The 26,678-nt window shown below is 41.7% G+C and overlaps 1 protein-coding gene across 4 annotated transcripts in view; it reads right to left on the bottom strand.

The window, feature by feature from the left end:
• Positions 1 to 26,678, bottom strand: part of Anks1b (ankyrin repeat and sterile alpha motif domain containing 1B) — a 1,067,094-nt gene that overhangs the window by 991,494 nt on the left and 48,922 nt on the right. The window lies entirely within an intron of this gene.

Raw genomic sequence — 26,678 nt, 5'->3', positions numbered from 1 at the left:
CAGCAACCCTTGCACTCACAGAGGCCCCGGAGAGGAATGGAGCAAGCCTGAAATACCACCAGACAGATGCCATGGAGTCTGGACAGGGAGCTAGCCTGAGGTAACCACTACTTCAGGCCTTGGGGGACAGACCATACCTGAGATGACCCTGCCTGGCGCCGTGATGCACAAGAGGGAAATAGGACTCCTGAGATGACCCCAGATACTCAAGAGAACCTGGACACCATTAAGAGGAGCAAATAAGTGCCACCACTTGTCAATTTAAAGGAAGAGAAATGGAGGAGAAAGAGAAACAGAGGGATGTGGGCACAATAAAGACAGACAGAACTGGAGACCCAAGGACAGTGAGGAACAGCCAGATCTGAGTAGCCAGTGTTGCCACCTGGGACCATGGTGCAGCCCTGGCCTGTGCTGCCACTGTGGGCCACATCTGGGTCTGTGGCCCTGTAGCAGTAGGAGTCTGTTGCCAGCAAAGGCCAGTCAGATGTCCCTGGTCTGGGCTATTGCTTGAGGGCCTATTGATGTCTGAGGGCTGTGCAGAACTGGCTCCAAACTTTATCTAGGCAACATGTCAGAGCTGGTCTTGGGAGCATGAGAGCAGGCGAGCTAAACTAGGCCCTAGCCAGCTGCAATATTTGAAAGAGTGGCCCCCACACACCACTCCACCCCACCCGCCACACACTGCTTGAGTTGCAGGTGAGCAGACAGACCCCAAGAATATGAGCATGGAAGAACTGGCCCTGTCACTTATCTCCTTTGTGGTGGCATGGATGGGGGCGGGGGAGATGCCCTCCTCCACTCTTCCTGCTCACCACTGCAGCAAGTGAGAGACCTGGCCCTGGGGTCATGAGAGCAGGAGAGCTGGCCCTGCTCCTCACCAGCTGCAGCACTTGAAAGAGTGAACCCTGCATCTCACCTGAGCAGCACAGTAGAGCTGGCCCTGCCATTTGTCTGCCATACTTGTAGTGACATGGGTGAGGAAGAGATAACCCCCACCTCATACCTTGTCACCTACGGCAGGTTGGAGTGCTGTCCCAGCTCCTCACCTGCAGCAGCACTTGAGAGAGTGGGCCCTAAATATCACCTAGGCAGCACAATTGCTGGTTCTGAACGTGAGGATGGCAGGCTGCTGGCCCTAAGCATGTGAGCACAAGAGTGGGCACTGCCTTTTGTCTGGTGTCTCCCTTGACCATGGCATAGTCAAGGGAGAGATAACCTCCTTCCAGATCACCAACAGCAGATGGGAGAGCTGGACCCTGGATCATGAAAGTGGGAGAACTGGCTATGTCCCTCACCAGGGAGTGTACCTGGCACCTCACAGGGGCAGCAGGGTAAAGCTGGCCTTGGTGTCAGCCCTCAGGGTGGGAGAGCTGGAGGGCTGACCAGCTCAGATACCTCTCAGGCCCAGAGCTTTGAATTGGCCACCCTAACATCAACCCCATCAATGAACTGCTGGAGTGCATGAGTCCTAAAGATCTAAAACTACAGAATTCAATGACACGGGCAACAGCAGGATATCAGAGAGGAGTCCCAGTGAGGTTCTAGTATTGATAGAGTAGCAGAAGCCAGTGGGTTAGTACAAGAATGACTTGTAGCAATGAACATTAGAAAGCAAAGAAGTGTGGACAAAAGGGTACACTGTGGGAGACACTGACACACTACAGCTTTCACAACACCCTCCCTGCTCTGTTGGTGGGGAGGTAACAAGGGTGCAGAACGGGTGTGTGGAAATGGGGAGATGAATGGGATTGGGGTGCATGATGTGAAATTCACAAAGAACCAATAAGAAGTTTTTTAAAGTTTATTTTAAAGAGTAAGAAAACAGCATGACACAACATAGATGTTTAGACCTACAAGAACTCAAGAGCCAATGTAGCCCATGTGTTCAAAAAGTCACTTTGAAGTTCAGATTGAGAGGGGTCTGCTAGTACTGATCATGTGATCATGCTGTATCCTAGGTGGGAATACAGCACTCAGAAGCTGCATTACAGCTCTGAGAGTTTAAATGGGTATTACTCATCTTTAATGGTTACCAGTATAACTTACTTCTTAAAAGAAATATATTGGTGAGAAGGAAAAAATGGGATCTAAATATATTGTAGGAAAGTCTCAAAAACAATCTTTAAAAAGCTTAAAGAAAACTATGTAATTAATATGAATTAAATTCCTGAAAAAAAATTTCTTACTTAGTCTAGTAAGTTAAGGGGGAAAAGCATAGCAACCGCTACGAAATTAATTAAAAGGTGATTGAGTAAGTTTTCCAACCTCCTGCAGTGCTAGGCTGCCATCCATTCTCTCTGAGTGGATCCACTCTGGGAACGGCCTCCCTGAGATGCAACCCTGCAGTCTCAGCTGAAATAGCCCTTTGTCTTGTATATGCTTAACACAAACACGATGTTTCGATGTGCTTATAATGGAAAAGTTATGATAGTCAAGGAAATAAGTATCCATCATCTTGCTTTGTTATCATTTCCTCTTTTAGTGGTAAGAGATAAAACCTCTCAGCATAGCCCTGTATTCATCCCATATAACTGCAAAACCTGCTTTCAGCACAGCCCTGTATTCAACCCATATAACTGCGACCACCTTTTGAGTTCTATCCAGCTCCTTACCTCAACCCCTTTACTGCTTCCAACCACTGTTCTGTTTTTATATACCTGCTTTTGTCTTTTAAAAAGATTCTACACATGATATCATGATTTGTCTTTCCATGTATGGAATATTTCATCCACTATAATATCTTCCAGTTTCCTTCATGTTGTCACAAATAGTGGTGTCTTGTTTTTTAAGGATTGAATGATGTTCCTATATTTACACTACTTTGTGTATAGCTTTATTTGAAGTATTTAGGCCTCAACCTCCTTTCCAACCTTCCAATCCTTTGTAGGAGAGAGGTTAGTGGGGAGAGTGGGCCCCTTTACTTCTCCCGGAAATTTAGGGTCAATGGGTTCTTTTCTAGCTCTATACCAATTTCTGCCATCAGCAAAGGCATCCAGTGGTCTCTTCTAAGCTACTGCACCCCTAAACACTTCCCTCTGTCTGTCTGCTCCAAACCGCCATACTGTCTCCTCTGGTCTCTTCAAACTGCTACACACCTCACGCCAACACCCCATGCCACCACCTCTCTTTCTGGGCTCTAAAGTTTATCTCCTTAGAGCCCTAGATCATGGCCCTCTCTGTGCTGCCCATGGAAGGCCATTACCAGCTGGCAAAAAGCCATGCCCCATATGAAATAATTAATAGCTGTGGACAAACTATAGCCCAACAAAATCCCACACTTCAGATTAAAGAAAAAACATATCTACATAACATAACTGAGTTTACCAAGAAACCCAAATTTCCATTAAACTTTTTCCATATTATCTATCAACAATACCCCTAGATTGTTTCTATGTGGCAAAAGCTTTTATCCCTGGCCATCTCACTAGCCCCGTGTTTCCTGTTTCTATTAAATATTATCATTGACCCTCCATTTTCATTCTTCTTATGCCTTAGTTCTATGTTGTTTTACCTCCCACTCCTCCCCATTGCTTCTCATTCTAGATCCTAAGTGGATGATGTTAGCTGCGTGGATCTACAGACTACCTTTTCCGGTAAATGACTTGGCCTATTGTGCTACAAATACACAATTCTACTTATCTTCCTGAAGTCTTCACAAATCGGATTCTATTTTAATATCTTATTTCTTTAAATCCATACCAAAAACATTATTTTCTTCAGTTCTATGTGTCTCAACCAGTAGGTAGCAGAGCTGTGAATTGAATTTTGAATCACCAATCTCCCATACCAATCAGCTTCCCATCCCTCTAAACAGTGAATGAATTCTCACAGAGTTAGAATCCTTACCTTGGTTTTGCAGACAGGCATCTGATAAAGCAAGGAGCATCTTAAATCTAAACCTAAAACCCACACTATAATCTGAGTCAAGATACAAACTGACCAGGCCAGCTAAACTCTAACCCTTTCATCTGCAAACATCTAATTGGAACAACAGTTTATTGAGGTCCCATACCCTTGAAATTTCAGTTAGTCAACAAAACAAAAAATAATAATAATAATAAAAATAAAAAATAAATTCTGTATCTCATGCCCAAAATGACATTGCCAAAAGAAATTGTTTATTCTCCTGTTTGTGTCTTTGTGATTATTATTGTCATAGACTATGAAAAATCTTAAGCATAACTGGAAGATGAAAGAATTTATATTTACTTATTAAAGTTAACGCTACCCATATTATTAATATACAATTGTTAACTTCAATTTTGAAAAACAATATATTCAAAAGTAGACTATTATAATAAATATCCATGTATTTATCTTTTACCTTAAAAATAAGCAACTAAGAGTGAAATTTCTTTCATCTATCAACCCTCTCAGTCTGAAGAAAACCTCTGGTGTCATAACACTTCTTCAAATATTTCAGTGCACATGCATCATACATAGACCCCACTTCTTAAAAGCATAGCACAAAAACCCTTATCACGCCCAAACCATTAGCAATGTCGTAATTTAATAGCAAACCAAGAAAATCAGCTTAAACATTGAAACTACAAAGTTTAAAAAAAGAGGCATACTAAAACTATGCAGGTCACCCTACCTAAGACTCCTAGAAACAGGGGTACGGAGCCAAAGGCCACCTCCTATAGCCAGGTGGGACTTCCAGTGGACAGAGGGGTCACCATTCCACCCATATAACCTTTGACCCAAAATTTGTCCTGCCTACAAATGTAAAGGGACAAAGTTGGAGCAAAGATTGAGGGAACAGCCAACCAAAGACTGGCTCTACTTGAGACCGCCATGGGAGAGAACTAGTCCCTAACCTATTAATGTTACTCTGTTATGCTTGTAGATGGGAGCCTAGCATAACTCCTCTGTGAAGTTTCCACCCAGCAGCTGATGGAAACAGATGCAGAGACCCACAGCCAAACATTAGAAAGAGCTTGGGGAGTCCTATGGAAAAGTTGGTGGAACAATTAAGGAAGCTGGAGGGATCAAGGACTCCACAAGAAGACCTACAGAGTCAACTAACCTGGACCCATGGGGCTCACAGAGACTGAACCACCAACCAGTAAGCATGCATGAAGCTGGTCCTAGGCCCCGGCATACATGTAGCAGATGTCTACATGTGGATCCCCCAAAACTGGAGTGGGGGTCCTTTCTGCCTCTGATGCCTCCTTTTGGATCTATCTCCCCTAACTGGGCTTCCTTGCCTGGCCTCAGTAGGAGAAGATGTGCCTAGTTCTACAGCAACTAAACGTGCCAGAGTGGAGAACCTCCCCCTTCTCTGAAGAGAAGGAAAAAGGATTGGGAAAGGAGTGTGCAAGGGAGGAAATCGGGAGGAAAGAGGGATGCAATCAGGATGGAAAGTAAAATTTTTAAAACTATAAATGGTTTATTTTAGCATTCAGCAATTTGTAAAATGAAACAAGATTTCAAGAGATTGAGAGCTCAGTGAAGAGAATGGAAGTAAAAGCTTTCAGAAGGTGGTAATGGAAGCAATACAGAGACAGCTTCTGAGAGATTAACATTGGGTGGACCGTAGGTAGTGGTTAGTGTCCATTTCTAATTGACAGGCTCTCTTCAGAGGTCAGATGGTAGTTTGTGTTTGGGTAAGATTGTTTCATTTTGCCATTTACACTGAGTTGGCTTTTGGTTTACTTACTGGTTTCCCAACTGATGCTTCTTAGCATTGATGATTTTTATTTTCAATACTATTGAAATATATCTGCATGTCCAGATTTTCTACCATTATTATTTCTGTTTCATGTATTTCTATATAACCTATCATTTCTAATTAATCTTGACTTTATTCATTAAAGATCACATAGCCCTATATTGAATGGTGTGTGCAAAAGCAAAGAAACACACTCAAGCCTGTAATTACAGCCCTTGGGAGGATAAGCCAGGAAGATGGCTGTGAGTCAGGCCACTGGACTACATAGTGACTGTACAGCAAAACTATTCCTCAAAAGAAAATAAAATGCTCAGCTTATTGCATTTCCGAGGTTCACCGCATACATGTGTGTATCAGAAAAATCGGGTAGGTGTTAGTTAGGCACGGTATCCTGCAGACATGGCATGCCCTACAGCTCTATCATCCACATGGTGATACCAAATTCTTACACCATTACTCTGCCAGAAACTCACCAATATTATTGTTCTTCAAATGTTGCCAACCCCAGCTGCAGTGCTCTGTGGTAGACTCATGATTCTTCATCACAGCAACAGTAAACTCAGCTAAGACAGTAACTGAAACACAACCTCGTGTCACCTAACAAAGGTGTCATATTCTGAAAAAATACAGAATCAGATGATTATGACATCAACATCAGATGCTGTGGCATGCGTCATGATGTAACCTATGAGGCCACTGTTATACCTCCAGTCAATCACTGATCATGGTTCACAGGCATGTGAGTATTCCTGGAGACCAAGTGAGAAAGTTCATGCTCTCTACAAAGGAATTCAAAACAAGGTCACAAGACAAAACTAGGACTAAGGATATTCTTTTCTGTTATTATATTTAATGAATACTTAAGCTTTTACATAAATATAACTATAAACAAATTACTGAACACAAAACTACAAAATATAATTTTACTTTCATGATCTAGATGATAATAAAATGATAACAAAAATCTTCTAAGAGAAACATCATGACTTGTACCAAAGAAACCGAATTTTGTGTACTAATTTAAGATTATGATTCCACTAGCACAACCAATATTTCCTCAGTAAGGTTATAACTACCATTTGCACTATAATATGGATTTTTTTCCCGAGGCCTAAGAAACTTATAAAAGATATTGTTTACTTTGGAGCAGAAAATAATAGAAATTTAAATTTTTTTCCATCATGTTAACAGGAAATAAAGTACTATAGTGAGTAAAATGTTAGCCTCAACATAGGTGCACTGCTAGACCCCAATGCTGGATAGTGGTCTCCAAGGCTAAATAAAGACTATATATTACTGTACCACACTTGTAAATCAGAGCTTAAGAGAATAAATCACTTAACAAAATAGATGCATTTTGGAAAAGCGAAAACGACTCTGAAAATTCCCAATAATCAAATCATGTTTCAAAGGCACTGGGACAAGTTACTGCTCTAACTCTCCTGAAGTTACCCCCCCCCACACTTTTAAAGTATGAAGCACAAAAATATTTGTACTGTGATTAATCACCCATAAAAATAAGAGCTAGATTTACTGATTCCTTATTATATGGCAGTTTCTGTGTTCTTGTTTTACATCTGTACTTTTTATAACAGATTCTTTTAGGACGCACAAGAGGCCATATTATGTGCACAAAAGGTTCCTTTAATTTTGTGGGCTGCCCCTGATCATGCAACTTCCACTGCTGTGGATATCAGGTTGAGACAGGTCACTTCTGGCCTGCAGAACCCAAGGCTTTCTCCTCCCCCCACTCTTCCTAAGACTACCCTTGAAAATGCACCACCTAAGGCTTTACCTCAAGGTTTGCTATTGGAGGGAACCCTAACAAGGACGGTTATTGGCAGGGGCTATGGGGGTAGCTGAGTAAATAAAGTGCTAGCTAAGCAAGCAAAAGAACCTTGTTTGATCACCAAATCCCATACAGAAAAGATAGGTAGGGTAATCTCAACACTGGTGCAGAAGACATGAGTTGATTCCCAAGTCTCACTGGCCAGCCAGCCTAGACATGGTCTTCAGGTCCCAGTCTCAAACAAGCAAGAGGGGTAACTTCTACGCAACAACCTCTGAGGCTGGCCTCTGGCCTCTACATGCACACCCACCCAGACATACCTACAAGTGAGCACACACACCTGCTTTCGAGCCACAGACATGAGGTGGGGGAGGGGGAAGAGGAGAGAAGGGCAAGAGATAGAGGGAGCAAGAGCCTGGGGAGGGAGAAAGAGAGAGGGAGGCAGGGAGGGAGGGAGGGAGGGAGGGAGGGAGGGAGGATAAAAAGTGACACTAGGTGCAGGTTTCTGTAGTGCATTCCTTTAATCCCAGGACCAGGGAGACAGGGGTAGGCTGATAAGAGTTTGAGGTCCACCTGGTCTACAGCCAACTGGCACGGCCAGGCCTACACAGAGAAGAAACCCTGTTTTGAGAGGAGTAGTAGCACTAGTAAACAAACCTCAGAAGAGAATCTGTAATTTTGAATCACTTTCTGGTCACCAAAGATCTTATTTCTAATAATAATTAGAGGTGATAATTCAACATGATATGCATTCACCAGCTGAAAGTCATTCATGTGTTAGACCATATATGTTACAGGAGAATAAAATAAATATAAGCTTATACAATAGCTAATACATTGAAGATACATCATAACTGTATAGAATTTATACTGTAACATTTTTTTACATTTGTTCTTTATTTAGTAAGCAGTCTGCTGGGCATGTACACAGGCATATGGATATAAGCATACCAAAGCATACTAGTGGGAGCTCAGAGGACAACTTGCAGGAATTGGTTTTCTGCTTCCATCATAAGAGTTCCACAGATTAAATTCTTATTGTAGGGCTTAGCATCAAATGTATTTATCCACTAAGCCATCTCACAGACACGCCTCCTCTAGTTTTTATAAATGAGAATGGCAGCCATGTCTGACTCAACTGAGCTTCACTCAGCTGAGCACATGCTATACAAATGAGAAAAACTGTGCATCAGTCAAGTGAACCCTAATCTCCTGCACCTGAAGAATAGACTGTACTGACACCAAGCCTAAGACTTTACTGAAAACCTGAGCTACAAAGAAGAGTAGATGCAGAGACCCAGCAACTCCACTATCAGCACTCTAATAGGGTAAGAGGGGGAAAGATTGCATAGGATGGTGATATCTGGGTTGGTCAGTAGAATTCTGAACACTCAGATTCTACAGTGCCCTCCAGGCTAGTAAAATCTGCTCCTTCCTATTTCATAAAGAAAAGTTACTCCCAGTTGCCTGGAGACCTTATAAAAAAACAATGAGAGCCCATCCTCAAAATTCCCTGCCCTCCCTTGTTGCCTTTAGACCAATGACTACAGCCAGGTTCCACTTATAAAAGCTTCAGTTGTAAAATGTATTCCCTGGTGTGGAAAAATACTTTATGCACACAAAAATACAAAAGAGGCCCAGACTGTCTGGCATGTGCCACTAAGAACTAAGAGTACTTGCTGATGGGTGAAAACTTGTACAACCACTTTGGAAATCAATCTGGCCCTTTCTCAGAAACTTGAGAATAGTTCAGCTTTACCACTCCTGGGCATATACCCAAAAGATGCTCCACCATACAACAAGGATACTTGCTCAACTATGTTCATAGCATCTTTATTCGTAATACCCAGAAACTGTAAACAACTTAGATGTCCCTTAACCAAAGAATGGATAAAGAAAATGGAGTACATTTACACAATAGAATACTCCACAGCTATTAAAAAACAAATATGTCATGCAAATTTCAGGCAAATGGCTGGAACTAGAAAAGAGCATCCTGAGTAAGGTACTCCAGACCCAGGATAACACTCATGGTATGTACTCACTTATAAGTGGATATTAGCTATATAGTACAGGATAACCATGATACAATTCACAGCCCCAAAGAAATAAGTAACAAAGAGGGCCCAAAGAAGGATGTTTGAATCTCACCCAGAAGGGGAAATAAAATAGACATCTGAAGTACATAAAGGGAGAGAACTGGGTGGGAGAGAGGGGGGAGATCAAGGATGGGGAGAATAGGGGAGGGAGGACTGGGAGATAATGGAAGTCAGTGGTAGGGCATCTCTAGGACAGGAGAGGCTCCCAGGAGTCTATGGGGTGACCCTAGCTGAGACTCCTATCACCTGGGGAGATGGAACCTAAAGTCGCCACCTCCTGTATCTTGATGGGACTTCCAGTGGAGAGAGGGGGACACCAACCCACCCACAAAACCTTCGACCCAAACTTTACCCTGCTTACCAGAAATGTAGGAGTAAAGATGGAGCAGATTGGTAGAATGACTGGCCCAAACTGAGATCCACCACATGGAAGAGAGCCAACCCCTGACACTATTAATGATACGCTGCTATGCTTGCAGACAGGAGCCTAGCATAACTGTCTTCTGAGAGGTTTCACCCAGCAGCTGATGGAAGCAGATGCAGAGACCCACAGCCAAACAATAGGCAGAGCTCCGGGGGTTTTGTAGAAGAGTGAGAGCAAGGATTGAGGGAGGCAAGAGGAGTCAAGAACACCACAAGAAGACCTATAGAATAAACTAACCTGGGCCCATGGGGGCTCACAGAGACTGAACCACCAAACAAAGAGCAGGCATGGGCTGGACCTAGGCCCCTACACATATGTACAGCCGGTTCTTCATGTGGCTCTCCTAACAGTTGGAACAGGGGCTGTCTCTGACTCTTGCCTGCCTTTGGGTCCTTTTCCTCTAGCCTGGGTTGCCTTGTCTGGCTTCAGTAGGAGAGGATATGCTTAGTCCTGCTGTGACTTGATGTGCCAGGATGAGCTGGTACCCATTGAGGGCCTCCGTTTCTCTGAGAAGAAGAGGAGGAAGGGATGGGCAAGGTGGTGGAGTGTAGGATGGGGGTGGGGGGAAAGAGGAGGAAGGGGGCTGGGATCTGGCTGTAGACTGATTAAATAAATTAATTAAAGAAGAATAATCTATTTTCGATAAAAGGAAACAAGTTTTTAAAAAATATGAACTGAGGGCACATGTGTACAAGCTTGTTTTGACGATGTTGAAGCATAAGGAATGAATGCCAGATAGAGGAGAGTGTGATAATTTGTAGAACTCGCCTGTGTGTCAGAATTTCTAACAAGGATATATTCAGCGGGTGCTGAAAAATGATGAGATGTCACCGGAACAGATAGAGTTCTAAAATAGCAGCCATAAAAGGTATCACGTAACACTAGAAGGTACACATATTTGCAGTGTGTCAGAGCAGCAGCCGGAGAGCCTTGACTTGTAGGAATCTGGGCACTGCTTAATAAACCATCAGTCATTTTGTTTACAACAACAACAACAAAACCTGAACAAATCCAGCAGATTAAAAACAAAAAGGTATTGTCTAATAGTGCTAGAAGCAATTATCCCAAGTTCAAAGAATGAGCAGGGGCTGTTTCTTCTGAGAATCTTGTAATTCTTGTGAGAATTTTGTGATTGTCTCTATCCTGCCAGTGTGGAATTCCTTGGTTTGGGGATGTATCATTTTAATCTCTACCTTTATTTTCACTTATTTTCCTGGTGTGTGTCCAAATTTCTATCCTTAAAGGGGGAATTATCTACTCCACTGTGGCCTCATCTTTACTGCTTACAGCTGCAAGTGTCCTGTTTCCAAGTCCAGGAAATTTGCACCTCAATATGCAAACGTTGAGGGGCTGTAACTCAAGCAGCAGTGGTCAATGGACCTCTTTGCTTTCAGCAGCAAGAAGAGCAAGAACTTAAAGGAAGTTGTGTCCTTTTAAAGAAGAAGAAGAAGAAGAAGAAGAAGAAGAAGAAGAAGAAGAAGAAGAAGAAGAAGAAGAAGAAGAAGAAGAAGAAGAAGAGGAGGAGGAGGAAGGGGAAGGGGAAGAGGAAGAAGAAGAAGAAGAAGAAGAAGAGGAGGAGGAGGAGGAAGGGGAAGAGGAAGAAGAAGAAGAAGGAGGAGGAGGAGGAGAAGAAGAAGGAGAAGAAGAAGAAGGAGAAGAAGGAGAAGAAGAAGAACTTCTCTCATAAAGAAAAAAAAATCTCTAAGAAAATATATGACCCTTTACCAGAGTAATTCAACAGTGATGTAAGAGGGAAAGCCCAGCCCCTTCTGGGACTAATGAATATAGAATCTAGATGCCACTAATATCAGCATACCCAAAATAGATTTCTGATCTACCATTTAGAGTGAAAACCTCTGAAGAACAGAAAACAAAGCCCTAAATCCAACTTAGAGTTGGCCCAACACATCCCAACTCCCACAATCTGGTATTGTTCCTAGACCCTAAGGGCACAATTGGAATACATACTAACACCAGCTAGAACACTAACATTGATTCTTCCAACCTGAAAAAGGGATCAACGAGGTAGAAATGGCAAAGAAAGCCCCTTAATACCACTTTCTTCTGCCTCTGTTCCAGACGATAAACCAGAAGAAAGATTTTTTAAATTAAATTTTTATTTTTTTATATTAATTACACCTTGCATCTCAGCTATAGATCCCTCCCTCATTCCTTCCCAATCCCACCCTTCCTCCCTCATCTCCTCCCATGTCCCTCTCCACTGATAGGGGAGGTCCTCTTCCCCTTTCATCTGACCCTAACTTAACAGGTCTCATCAGGACTGGCTGCATTGTCTTCCTCCGTGGCCTAGGAAGGCTGCTACCTTCTCAGGGATGGAGGGAGGTGGTCAAAGAGTCAGCCACTGAATTCATGTCAGAGACAGTCCCTGTTCCCATTACTAGGAAACCCACTTGGAAACTGAGCTGCCATGGGCTACATCTGAGCAGGGGTTCTAGGTTATCTCTACACATGGTCCTTGGTTGGAGTATCAGTCTCAGAAAAGACCCCTGTGCCCAGATATTTTGGTTCTGTTGCTCTCCTTGTGGACCTCCTGTCCTCTCCAGGTCTTACTATCTCCCCCTTCTTTCACAGGATTCCTTGCGCTCTGCCCAAAGTTTGGTTATGAGTCTCAGCATCTGCTTTGATACCCTGCTGGATCTTTCAGAGGCCCTCTGTGATAGACTCCTGTCCTGTTTCCTGTTTTCTCCCAGAAGGAAGATTTAACCAGGAAGAATAAGCATGCCTGTACCACTCTCACCTACGGCTCCTGAACAAAAACACTTATCTCAAAGCTAGGTCAGCATGATATATTGGTTCAAGATAGAACTACCATCACAACACAGGTCTGGGCTGAGGTGAACTATTGCAGTGTTATTAAAATCACACTCCAAGGACTAATGGCAAATCATAAACTGCTTTTTATCATTCCACAGCAAGATAAGTATTGAAAGTGAGATTAGATATTTGAATTTTTTTACAGCAATCTGAAATTCTAGCCATAATTTAGGATAGACTTTTATATTTTACAGAAGGTTAATTCGTGATTAAATAAAAACAAACTAAAAGAAATTAGTCACTTTAGCCAGTCTATTTGAATAGCCCTGTTCTAAAGGACAGTGGTCCAAATAAATTCTGCCCCTAGGCAGAAATTCAGCAACTCTCTAAAGAGAAGTTCTCTAGAGAGAAGTTGTTGGATGCAAGCACACATATCATTTATCATATTCCCACATGAGAAGATACAATATCTGAATTGTGGTGTGAAAGATCCTATAGAGATGGACAGAAGTGCCTGCGTAGCAGATCATCCACAGCAGAACAGGCAGATAGAAAAGGCACCCCACCTAATGAGTTTCAACCAACTTGATGCTTGATCACCTAACACTTTACCACCTCAATTAACTTGGCAGGCCATAGTGGTAGGCTGGAAGCAGTATGATGGGGAAAAAAAGTGAAGTATGGACTTTCTCACCAAAACGGATACAGTTCTGGACAATGTTAAATGTCTAGCCAACAAATATTGACCAGAAGTGACTTTTCAGTGTAGTATAGGTCCTCAAGGAAGCCAATCACACACTTGATGATGAGATAATTGCATTACATTCCTTCTCCTCTAAATGGCACAGCAGTTCACTGTCACTAGGCCTGATACTATGCATCTATGAACTTGAATCTCTTCATCTACTAGGCCTCAGATATTGGCTCCGAACCTACAAAGTGCTCCTGAGGGAATGACAGATTGGCCTAAGGCTCAGATTTAGAATAACTGAGATTGCTGCCATGCCCTAACACAAGAACATAATTAAACAATGATCACTGTCAGGTTCAAAAGGAATCCAGGACAAATGGCTAACCGTGGGGCCTACTGCACACTAAAGCACATGCTGCCTCTAGGCTCTCTCAGCATTCGTTACAGAGTGTGTCCTGGCTCCTCTCAGCTCTTCCCTTCCCCCCCCCGCCCTAAACTTCTCCAGCCTATTGACTTCCCTTTCCTCCAGCTTCTCCTTCCTATACAGCCCTGCCAATTCTGCCATGTACGCTCTCAGCTCTCTGCCCTCTCGGTTCTCCTTTTCCCTCTTAACTTTCTTGGTTCTGTCTATCAGCTCTCTCTTCTCTTCCTGTCTTGCTCTCCCTATCTCTCTCCTCCCGTGCTCCAGTTCATGTGGGGTTTGTGAACTGTGCCTCCGGCGGGACTGGCATGGAAATGGTGAGATGGAGCATGTTCAAATCCTGGAAATCTCAAACTTGAGGTTTAAAATCTCATCCTGAGGAAAAAAAAAAAAACAAAACGGAAGCTGTGGGACAAAGCTCTCTCGCTGTTTCCGGGTCTGCCTCAGGAGCATGTGACACGACCCCAAGGTGGTTACAGGTGATCGGTCACATGAGCTCATCCCCTGTTATCTTCCCCCATGTAAATAGGGCATTGCTGGCATCCTACTCCCAGCCAATAAAACACATTCCTCAAAGCCCCTCCCTCCCTACTGCCCAAGGTTTATAAGTCCCAGTTTCACATGAAATAAAGCACACACACACACACACACACACACGCACACACGCGCACACACACACGCACACGCACACACCTAAGATCATCTGAGACTGGCTGTTTATTCTGAGCTGTAGCACTGGGGAGAGAAGGGCCTCCCTTCTCCCTGAAGAATTCATCCCTGGCCCCCAGACTTGACTGCCAGTCGGGCAGTGGCTGCAGAACCAGCATGTTCACTGCCAGAGCTCGCCTGGCCACTGCGAGCTGGCCATTGCTGTCGTTCTATTCGCCTGAATGAGATCGGGCTCCTTCCACGCCTGAAGCTCTCAGGACCCTGAGCTCCCCGCTGACGTTCGGCCTGGTGCTGGCTGCGCAGCTAAAAGAGCTGTGACACAGCTACTGCAGAGGATCTTTCTCTCCTGCATGCTTATCTGAGAGCTGCAATACTTATTGCAGAGACTCTTCTTTACCCACACTCCTGACTGGACCATAAATCTTGTGGCATGGATCTCAATCTGTACTCCACCTATGCCCATCCAGGACTGATATTCCCGAGAGAAGAGGAACCCAGAACCCTGCAATTCATCCTTTTCTGCCAGAGACGGATAGCCTCGGATGGCGTGGAGGAACACGCACTTCCGGCTCGGTGTGTAGCAGCCTCTCCCGGAAGACGCGGAACCACAGGTTCAGTCTCCTAGTCATGTCTACTACTCCTTTCTCTACCTGCTCTGAGCCCTTCCAGATACCTCTGGCTGAACCCTCCCTCAAATACACAATAAAAACCTCCTCAACCATATACAGGAACAGTCAAGTCATTTCGTTCTTTTGGTGCTTAAAACCCAGGAGGGGCAGGTATGAGCTCCCTTCCAAGGGGCTCAGCCTCTCCTAGCCAAACCAAGCTGCTGATCTGACTCTCCTAAGGTATGTATGGATCTTTTGCCTCTTCTGACTTCTGATAGCCACCATTTGACTCGAAATTCTAGAGTCCACCTCTTGTCCTTCCACCTAGTCTCTACTTGCCCACTGGATCTACTGGCCTTTATGTTACGACCTGGGCCTATATGTTACAACCCTGTTCCCTCTCAGCTCCCTCCTGGAAGTCCTGCAACTTCTCTGTGCCTCTCTGAGCCTATCTAGCAGCCCTTTCCTTACCCCTCAGAGCCTGCCCTTTCTCTTCCTTAGGCCCTCACGGACACACACAATACTGGAATCCTCCCGCTAATGGGGTTCCTGCGTGTGACCCTCATCCTTCACGACAACGCTGCTCTGTCTCTCAGCTGCCCACTGACCCCCACTGGAAGCCTCCCTCCAGCAGAGTTCGTTCTGCGACTCCTCCTTTCCTCCTCAGACTCGGTTTCCTCCGCAGATTCTATTTAATCAAAGCTGCACAGCCCTACTGCGTGGTCTCAGTACAGCTCAATGGCCCAAAACTGGCACACTCAATTTTTAAATTCTTTCATATGGTAAAAACTTCTGCCACTGCACAAATGATTCCAAATCTCTTATATCTAAACTTTCTCTGCTCTATTATTTCCAAAAGTCTTTTATCTCAAAGGTTTTTCTACTTTCCACTATTAAAAACCTTTTATCTCTATGATTTCTTTGCATTCTTCTCTCAAGAAATCTCTTATGTCTATTGTGTAAACTCTTCACCTTAGCATTTGTTAATTCATTAGGTATGGTTAAAATATCTAGAAAATCTGTAATAAAAATTTAGCTCAAAACTTTTAACAAAAGGCTTATAGCTTAAAAATCTATACATAGGTCATCCTAATTTACTACAGCACACTGTATATATACTTTGAGTTCAAGTCTTGTTTAACAAAATTTGTGTTTTTTAATAGCAACCATGTGGCTTACCTCCAACTTAGCCAATTGCCTCTTCAGGATGGAAGCAATCATGTGCTAGCAGCCATCTTTACTAAGGTTAAAAGAATGTACATGCCATATAACTACACTACCAACTTTATTAAGATTATCATGTGGTATACACCAACTAATTTAAAAATCATAATATTTCTAGGTCCTACTGAGCCCTCTGCTTACCATTGTATAAGGAGACAAGGACAGGTCTCCAGGATACTTTAGACTAGGATGGATTTTGATGATGGTTTTAAATAAGGAACAACATATGTTTGATGAACAAGGTTTACAAATCCCTAAGGTCTGCTCAGATTAACAAAAGCTAATTTATATTTATATTTAACCACATGTCTTTGCTAACTGTTCAACACTAGTCTTCTAAAACTCTCGGATAAGGACCACCATACATAAATAATGCATGTTTGAGAAGTAGAGTTTATAAATTCCTAAGGTCTACTCAAGTTGACAGTAACTGACTAGAAGATATATGCCCAGCCTCTTTGTCTTTGCTAACTTTGCTAAGCTTCAGCTATTTGAATAAACTGAATCACTCAAGAACCTATAACATTATACAAGGTTTGGGAAAGTGAAGTTCCCAGTCTCTCTGTGAACTGTATTTATTGTTAAAGTTTTATTTTGATGCTAAATATCTTCAATTAAATCTTCAACTCAAAATTTTAAGGCTCAAACTTAACAGGTACAAAGCTGTAAAATCCTAATCTTATAAAAGCTACTACGTTGTTGTAAACTGTCAAGGATAACTAAAACATGCAAGGTAATGGTCAATCATCTTATAAATGACTAAATTCTTTACTGTGCTCAGAACTAGGCTCATAGTCATGCTTTTGTACTTAGCCTTCTCTATATGTTTTCAAGGTTAAGCCTAAAACAAGCAACTAAAAACAAGTAAAGTTTGTTTAAAGCCAGCTATATTTAATAGACAGCCCTCAAAAGCCTGCAGAAATCTACTGACTATAGCATTTATATGCTTAATTCATAGACAGAAATTCCAGCTCGTAGCAGTGAACCTAAGGTCTTCAAATGAGATAATAGGCACAGGTGGCTCCACCTGCATTGTGGTAATGCCAGCCACTGGGAAAAGAACTGTCCCATGCCTTACCTGCCACCAGGGCCCTGGTCAAGCTGTGGACATTGTTGGATTTATTTCTCTTCTCAACCTTGCCAAAACAGGTCAGATTTTCAAGTTCCTCCTCCAAAGGAAAATCCCTCAGACCTTCAGCCATACTACTCTTGGTTCCCTCTGCTCTCTCTGCTATTCATCTCTTGCTCTCTCCATCTCTTTTGTCTCATGGATCAGTTGAGTCTACTGGCCATTCTATTTTGTCACCCTATCAGATGCCTCTGGCTGAACTCTCCCTCACATCCACAATAATAAATAAATAAATAAATAAATAAATAAATGAATAAATAAATAAATAAATAAATAAATAAATAAAAACTCTCCTCAACATTCCTAGAAATGGTCCTGTCCTCATTTCATTACATAATTACATGACACTCCATAGCACTAACATGAGTGATAAAATTAAGGGATTTGAATCCTTTCATACACCTGTCTTTTCCTAAGCAGCAAAGTTGGGGAACTTGTGTTTCCCATCTTCTCAGCAGGAGGCTTTGGTACCATTGACTCCCTGAGAGAAACACTTCCACGTGGAATACAGTAATAATTACTGAACTTATAGCTATCATTGCTGCCATGCCAACAGATCAGAAGGAATAAAAAAGGAAAAAAGAAAAAGAAGCTACAGCTAATCAACACTGATAGTGTCTAGGAGCTAAAGATGTGCTGCTTATGTTATGCAGACAGAGCAGAGCATATCTGAAGTTGGGGATGGGGGTTACTGGGTCAGGCAGTTCTTCATTTTATTTTATTTTATTTTATTTTATTTTATTTTATTTTATATTTTTCCCAGTGATGATAGTAAAAAGAAAAAATAAGTAATCCCTAACAAAGTCATAATAATTCAGACTCTTCTGGAATAAAAATTTATCACTGTGGAGGGAAGGGAATCAAAGATGGTTATTAAAGATGGAACTGTTTATGTCAAATTGTGTCCTCATAACCAACTGAAGCAATAAAATATTTTCTTTCTGTGAATTTCACATTTTAAAAAATTTTGGGAGTTGGTTGCCAGCCACAAATTTGAGACGTAAGAAGTAGTTATGGGAGAGGACACCATGGCTCAGAAAGCAGATGTACCTGCTGCCAAGCCTGACGGCCTGAGATCCCCAGAGCCCACATGACAGAATGAAAGAAGCAGTTCCTGACTTCTGACTTTCACATGCACACCATGGCGCATGTGTGCGCGCACACACACACACACACACACACATGCAAAACTATGAGGAACTTGGTATATTAATTACTTTCATATCACTGTGATAAAACACCTAACAGAAACAACTTGAGACGAGATTTCTTTTAACTCACAGTGCATATGATACAATAATTGTGGCAGGGAAGGTTTGGTGGCTGGAGCAGCTCTCTTCTTGACAGCAGGATGAGGAAATAAAACTGAATCAACCAAGGTAAGGGTTTTCAAAATTAAATATAAAGGCCCCTGGAACTTGCTAATTCTCACCATTTAGTATCACTAATGAACTGTCTCCATGCTTGGATGCACTGTCAGAGGAAAGCTGAGGCAACCACAGTTCAAACATAGATTTCTTTATTATTTTTTCTTTAAGATTCCCATACAATGTAACAATACTGCTACGGGTGGGATGGCAGAAAGAGCATGATTCTCATCAGCAAATCTCAGCTTTGAAATTATCTTGCTACATGCCTAGGCCCAGTTATTTCACTTCTGGGACCTCAGTTTTCTTGTCTGTACAACATGGAGAAATGGATGACAGTCGCAAAGTGCTTAATTCGCTGCCTGCAAGCTAAGTGCTGCTTAATAACTGGCAGCTTCTTTCTTCACAGGCATTGATAATTAATTCATGTTCAAATAATTCCTTGTAATTAAAAGAAATTATTTAGAAAACTCTCTAGGTCTTTATGAATCCATTTAGAAATAAGTCAGAAGCCTAAATAAATCAATTAAAACATGGACACAGACATGGATTGTCTTAGGTGGGGTTTATATTGCTATGATGAAACACCATGACCAAAAGCACCTTTGGGATGAAAGGGTTTATTTCATCTTACACTTCCAGGTCACAGGCTACAAGTGAGGGAAGTCAGGGTAGGAACTTAAGGCAGAAACTGATACAGAGGCCATGGTAAAATTCTGCTTACTGGCTTGCCCATCCTGCTTTTGTTTGTTTATTTAATTGAAAAAAATATTTGTATACAATATATTCTGATCGCACTTCTCCCTATACCAAACGCCTCTTAGATACTCCCCATTTCTCCACCCACTCCAAACCCTTTCTTTCTCTCTCTTGAAAGAACAAACAACAAAAAAAGGAACACATACATAGAAAAAAAAACACAAACTGGAAATGAAAATATACAAGCATAATACAAGTAAGAAAAAAAAGCCCAAAGAAAGCAATAAGAGACAAAAAGTCCACAAAAGGACCACTGACTTCATTTTGTATTGGCAAATACTTCTGGGCATAGGGCTACCCTGAAAGTAATGGTGGTTTGAAAAAAAAAAAATAGTCCTCATAGGCTCACAGGAAGATGTGGCCTTGTTGGAGTAGGTGTGGCTTTGCTAGATAAAGTGTGTCACTAGAGGGTAAGCTTTAAGGTCTCAGATGCTCAAGCAAGGCCAATAGCTCACAGTGTCTTCCTTCTGTCCATGGATCCAGTGTAGAACTCTCAGCTCCTTCTCCAGCACCATGTGTTGCCTGCATGACACCATGTTTCCTGCCATGACAATAATGAACTAAATCTCTGAAACTGTAAACCAGCCCCAATTAAATATTTTCCTTTGTAAGAGTTGACATGGTCATGGTGTCTCTTCACAGCAATAGAAACCCTAAGACAGCAGTTAATATGCCCATGGAAACTCCATGTGAAAAACAGAATTCTTCCTTTTCAGTGGTTATCAATTGCAGATAGCTTCTTGGTGAGGGATGCGGGAGTCCATGTCTATTTCCCCATCTCAGTGCTGGGACCCCTTCTGGCTTGCACCTGTACAGGCCCTATGCATGACATCACAGTCTCTGTAATTTCATATGTACACCAGTCCTGTTCTGTCTAGAAGACACAGTTTCCTTGCAGTCATCCATTTCCTTTGGCTCTTAAAATCATTCCACCTCCTCTTCCACATAGATATCTGAGCTCTGAGGGGAAGGAATTTGACGGAGAACCCTTTTAGGATTGAGTGTTCCAAAGTATCTCATTCTCTGCACATTCTCCACTTGTGGACCTCTGTGTTACTTCCCACCTAATGGAAGAAAAAAATTTCTGATAATTCATCTTGCTTTCTAAATTTCCCCAGGATCACCAGCCTAGGGGTGGCACCACTGACAACAGGCTAGGCCCTCCCATATCAATCACTGATTAACAAAATGCTATTCAACAGGCTTACCTACAATCCTAGATTATGACATCATTGTCTCAATAAGGTTCCCTCCTCTCAGATGATTCTAGCTATGTCAGGTTAACATAACACTAGCCAGCAAAAGGAGGCTACAACAGCAGAAAGCAGGGAGACCCATCTTTGACAAACAAAGCTTAAACTCATCAGTTTTCTGGTCAAAAAGATATTCAATATAATGTTTATAAAGTGTAATATCTAATACGCTGTCCTCTGCACATAAGCTACTGAGCACTTACAATATAGTTAGCATAAAATTAACTGTTTATGTTGCACTATTCTAGAATTAATATGACTTCCCAGTGAGAAGTCATTCTGCTCATCAGACATTGACAAAGGAAAAGGTTCCTTAATAAAAAGCACATAACTGGTTCTGAATAGCATACAAAAGAGAACTATTCATAAATAAGTTTTTGCTAGCTTACACAGACCATAGGCTTATACAATTTACATTTGCTGTTAGCCCCTCGTTGTACTTTAAGCAGTTTAAGTAGAGACAAGAATGCAAATGTGGCCACTTGGGTAGATAGGAGATTTACACAGCAAAGGTATTGTCAGAATTACAGTGTTTTCTTTTTATTATTCTTTTTTTCCCTTTTACTGAAAGAGACCTTTTTTTTTCTCACATAATCCATCCTGATTGTGGCTTCTCTTGCATCTACTCCTACGAGTTCTTTTCCACCTTCTCTCCCATCTGGATCCACCCCCTTTCTGTCTCTCTTTAGAATACAAACAGGCTTCAAAGGGATAAGAAAATAAAACAAAACTAACACATCAGAATAAAACAAAACAAACAGAAGGAAAAGAGCCCAAGAGAAGGCACAATAAACAGAGACCCACTCATTCACACATTCAGGAAACCCATAGCAACACTAAAATGGAAACTATAATGTATACACAAAGGACCTGTACGGTAAAAAGAGAGAAGAAAAGTATATAAATAAAGTTAAATAAAAACAATAAGAATTTTTATAAAAGAAAAAGCCCTGACATAACATTCTGAGACAAGGAACCTCCAAAGATGGTGTTGAGTTTGTTTTTCCCTTGGCCATCTACTGTTGGGCATGCAGCCTACTATTAAGAATAGTTTGTTTCTCCAGTAAGACTCCCTTTGAGAAAACTAAATTTTCATTCACAAGTGGTTCTCAATTGAAGGCTGATTCTGGGCCAGGGATGGGGCATGTTTCCATCTCTCCTTTCAGCTCTGGAACCCCACCTGGTACAGACCCTTCAGGTCTTACACATGCTGCCTTATATTCATATATATGTCAATCTTGTTAATTTTAGAGGGCCTTGTTTTCTAAGTGTCCTCCATCCCCTCTGGCCTTTACACTCTTTCCACCTCCTCTTCTTAGGGGTTCCCTGAGTTCTGAGAATATGGATTTGATGGAGACATTCTGTTTAGGGCTGAGTGTTCCAAGGTCTGTCTCTATCCATCTATCGATTAATCTATCAATCTATTGATCAATCAATCGATCGGTTTCCCCTCACCCAGTAATGTCTGGATGTGAGTTTCTGTATTTGTTCCCATCTGCTGCAGAAAGAAACTTCCCTGTTGACTGTAAGTGCTAGTTTTTAAATTTTATTTTATTTGGGGTTCCTTAGGTCTCTACCTCTCTTCCCACCCCTGACCCTATGTAGGAGAGAAAGAAGATTAGAAGGGATAAGGGACATAGACCTCTTAGTTCCTTGGGGCAATTCCAATCTTCATAGTCATAATATCCAGCAGTTTAGCTAACCAGCAAACCAGCAAACAAAGCAAATGTAGCAGCAGGACAAACTAGCAACAACCTTCCTCCTTCTCCAACCCTCTCCTTGAAGCCTCCTCTCAGAGCCTCTCTTGCCTCTGGTATTTGTATCCTCTCAGATTCCTCAGAGTTAAACTATCTCCAGCTGGAAAAAAAACACGCCCCTTTCAAGCCATACAACGTTTTTTTCAGCTGTGGATAAACTAAAAGCAGCTCCATATCCCATTCTTGGGATTAAAATGAAAATCTGTTTATATAACATAACTGAGTTTTTAAGAAACCAAAACTTCCACTACAGTTGATGACTAAGCAAGACACTACTCTATGAATATAGCAGGACATCACGAGGAGTCTTTTTACCACTACATTTTTGTGGAAAATGTTTTTGGTTTTCCCTTAGGTCTCTGGGCCATCTACTCTCAGGTTCTTGATTGCCCACGCAATGTCAGATATCCATCTGATAGAGTAGGGCTTGATTCAAATCAGTTATTGGTTGGTTACTCACAACCACCATTGCCACCATTGCCCTAGCATATCTTGCAGGCAGGACACCATTGCCTATTGAAAAGTTTGTAGCTGGCTTAAATGTATCTTCTTTGGTTATGTGCAAAGTGCCTTCCAGTGCCAAAACACCAGAGTGTATGGGTGAAGGCTCTATGTAGGCAGCAACTTCTCTATGTAACTCAACATCTCCATATTCAGTGAGTTGTATAGGTGTTGTCTTCAGCAATTGGGCCTTGTTTCAGTTTGTGGAACATCCTAGGTTGTTTGGGGGAGAGTTCCCATCGGACACATTTTTCTGACATTTCAAGTAAGCCAGTCCCAGTACTGAAAGCTTCATTTGGTGACAAAAGATGGCTAGTTGGGGCTCTATCTCCCCATTTCTGGGCAATTTCATTTAGATTACCTTCATATATGTATACATTTCTAATGTATAAGTTTCTAATGTAGGTTTCCATAATATCCCTCAAATAGCCCTTAATTTTAGCTCTCTTTCCCTGTATGTATCCCTCCTTTGTCCCCCTCTCGATCTTCCTTCTGAATTGGTCCTCCCATTTCAGTCTCCCTCCTCATTTATCCATAACTATTGTATTTTCCTTTCCTTGGAAGATCTGTCTGCCCTTCCTATTCCTTTACTCTGCACCTAACCACTGTGGTTCTATGGATTGTAAGTTGGTTATCATTTATTTAATAGCTAATATCCACATATAAGTGAATACATACCATTTTTGTCTTTCTGGGTCTGAGTTACCTAACCCAGGATGATTTTCTCTAATCTTATCCATTTACCTGTGAATTTCATGATTTCATTCTCTTAAGCAGCTGAATAATGGCCAGAAATTGGAAAACAACCTAGATTTTCCTCAAAAATGAATGGATAAATAAAATGTGGTACATTTACACAATGGGGTATTACTCAGAATTATTTCCTAAGTACATCTGTGTTGTTCTTTTCAAATAGTTTGTGGGTTCATCTTGTCCACCTGGCAGAATTATGCTTTTTCCAATAAGATTACAGAGGACATAATGGCAGACAAGGTGGCTAAAGATAGTTTAGATCTATGTTTTTCCCTTGAGCTACCCCTTGGGGTTATGTTCTTTGATATGGGGATGGGCTTAATGGCCACTTGTAAGTAAGTCTCCTTTTGTTAGGAGAACAAAGTCTAACTGGAGTTTAATCATGATGAGCAAACATTAGCACAAACTTTCTCAGAAACCCCAAACTTCAAAGGTTACACAAACTTTTCGTTCCTACAGTTTCTAATAAGCATGCTTAGCACACTCCATATGTTCTGGTCATTCTGAAGGCAGCTCCTTTGTATGACTTAATACTTCCTAACGAGGTTTATTAGCAAATTCTTTATAGCATCAATTTTGTTACTTCAACTTTCTCCTGCATCTGTAGAATTAAATATAATGAAATAATCTTTTTATGTATGAGTTAATTTTTTATTTTAAATTTAACTTTGCCTATTTCTTTTTATTTCCTTGATTATGGAGTCTATCAATTTTAAGTGTATGTGTGGTTCACACGCTATTTCAACTATCACTGAAATATCAACTATCTACTTTGGACAGTAGCTGTATAGTGTCTTCATTCCTAATTCTGCATATTCTTCTCTTTGTCTCACTGATTACAGAGAATAAAAAGATTCACAAGATATAATCTACAAACTGGAGATCCAAAAATTATGATGATACAACTCATTCTAAGAACAAAGGCCTGAAGCATAGGGATACTGCTAAAATCAGCCCTGTAAGCTAGCCCCAACCAAATGTTTTTCTTTAGAGTTGCTGTGGTCATGATGTCTCTTCACAGCAATAGAAACCCAAACTAAGAGATCATCCAATAAAAAACTAGCAGTTTGGGTTTATATTTCCTTCTACTGGCCTTCATTTTTAAGGCCTTATGTTAAGTCATGCTTTAAAAAAAAAAAAAAAAAAAAGCATTCTTAAGTATTCTATTCTATTCTGGCCCTCATCTTTAACTATCCAAGAAGAAAGGATTGTAAAGAGTTTCACTTTGGTTTAAATAAAATGTTATTTCTACCATCATATGGGGGAAAAAGGTGAAATGCCATTTCTACCATCATATGGAAAAATGTAGGCAGGACCTGTGACTTGTTTCTGATAAAAAGACCTTAGCAGCAGTGGTATGATGTGCACTTTATATGTTCACGAGTCTGTGGTTATGCTACATACATTTATTGGAGTTGCTGGAGACTCCAGTAAATGGCTTGGAGGAACCAACCAGCCATAGTAAGGAATGCCATATGGTCAGGAGCTGCAGGCCATTTCCAATTACCAAAGTTAGGCCCACACAGGAAAATGAAATTCTAAGTCCCACAGCCATAAGAAACTAAAGTTTGCCAAAAAAAACAAAACAAAACAAAAAACAAAACAAAACAAAACAAAAAAACTAGATGAGCTTGCAAGTATCTCCCAACCTAGTGAAGCATTAGCTGACAAGTCTGGGCAAGCAGCTTGTGGAAAGCTTTGTGAGACAATGGTAGAGAGGGTTAAAATGGGCTATGCCTAGAATCTTCAACCACAGAAGTAAAAAAACATGTGAAAACAAATACATTCTGTTAAGTCACTAAGCTTAAAGTTCTACTGTGAGATGGTTAGCTTTAATTGTAAATTTGATACACACTAGAATCAGCAGGAAAGAGCGTGCCAGTAAGATTGTCTACATTGAGCTGTCCTCTGGACATGTCTATGGAGGACTGAGTCAACTGATGTAGGAAAAGAGCCCACTGTGGGTAGCGCCATTCCCTAGACAGGGAGTCCTGTCCTGTGTAAGAGTGGAGAAATGAAGCTGAGCACACACAAGCAAAAAGGTAGGCATGTATACACTCATTCTCTCTCTGCTCTTGCCTGTGTGTGTGATATAACACTGTTTGAAGTTTCTGCCTTAATTTCCCCACAATAACAGACAAGAACCTTGAATTGTGAACTGAAATAAGCCTTTCTCCTCAAAGTTTCTTTTTTTTTCATGTTTTTTTAAAATCATAGCAACAGAAAAGATACTATGACATATTTCTACGGAGTAAGAGATATTATATTTTCCCAATGCTTCTTAAGTTCTAACAGATCATGAGATGAATTCAAATATCCTAAACATCACATCATCAAAGATGATATGGCACTCTCTATTTATACCCTGCAGAGGGGGGGCGGAGCCAAGATGGCGACTAGCACACACAGTTTCCAAGCTGTGGAAGAGAAAAAGTTCTGAGTTGATGAGTGGAAGAACTTCTGAAGCCAGGGAAACAACGGAGAGACTTTCTAAACAACAGGGAACATCGCCGGAGGTGAAAACCTTGGTCTCGGGTCACCCAGGGACTTGTTTGGGGAAGGTGAGAAATGATCCTTTGATCTCTCGGCACTCCCCTCCCCCAGACCTCCCTCCTCCTCGGCACAGCGGACTCGCCTTTCTCAGACTCGCCTTTCTCAGCGCAGACCTAACTGCCTGGGGCCTGCAGCCACTGAGGCTGAGCCCCAAGTCCTTTATCGGCAAAGGCCAGCAGTACTGTGTCTCGGAGCCCCAGATTCACGCGCGGCAGCTGCACCATCCTCCCAG

The sequence above is a fragment of the Psammomys obesus genome, unplaced genomic scaffold (genome assembly GCF_907164565.1).
Source record: "Psammomys obesus unplaced genomic scaffold, mPsaObe1.curated_primary_1811, whole genome shotgun sequence".
Taxonomy (NCBI): Eukaryota; Metazoa; Chordata; class Mammalia; order Rodentia; family Muridae; genus Psammomys; species Psammomys obesus.
The sequence above is the reverse complement of the archived record's forward strand: the minus strand, read 5'-3'. Positions and strand labels throughout refer to the sequence as shown.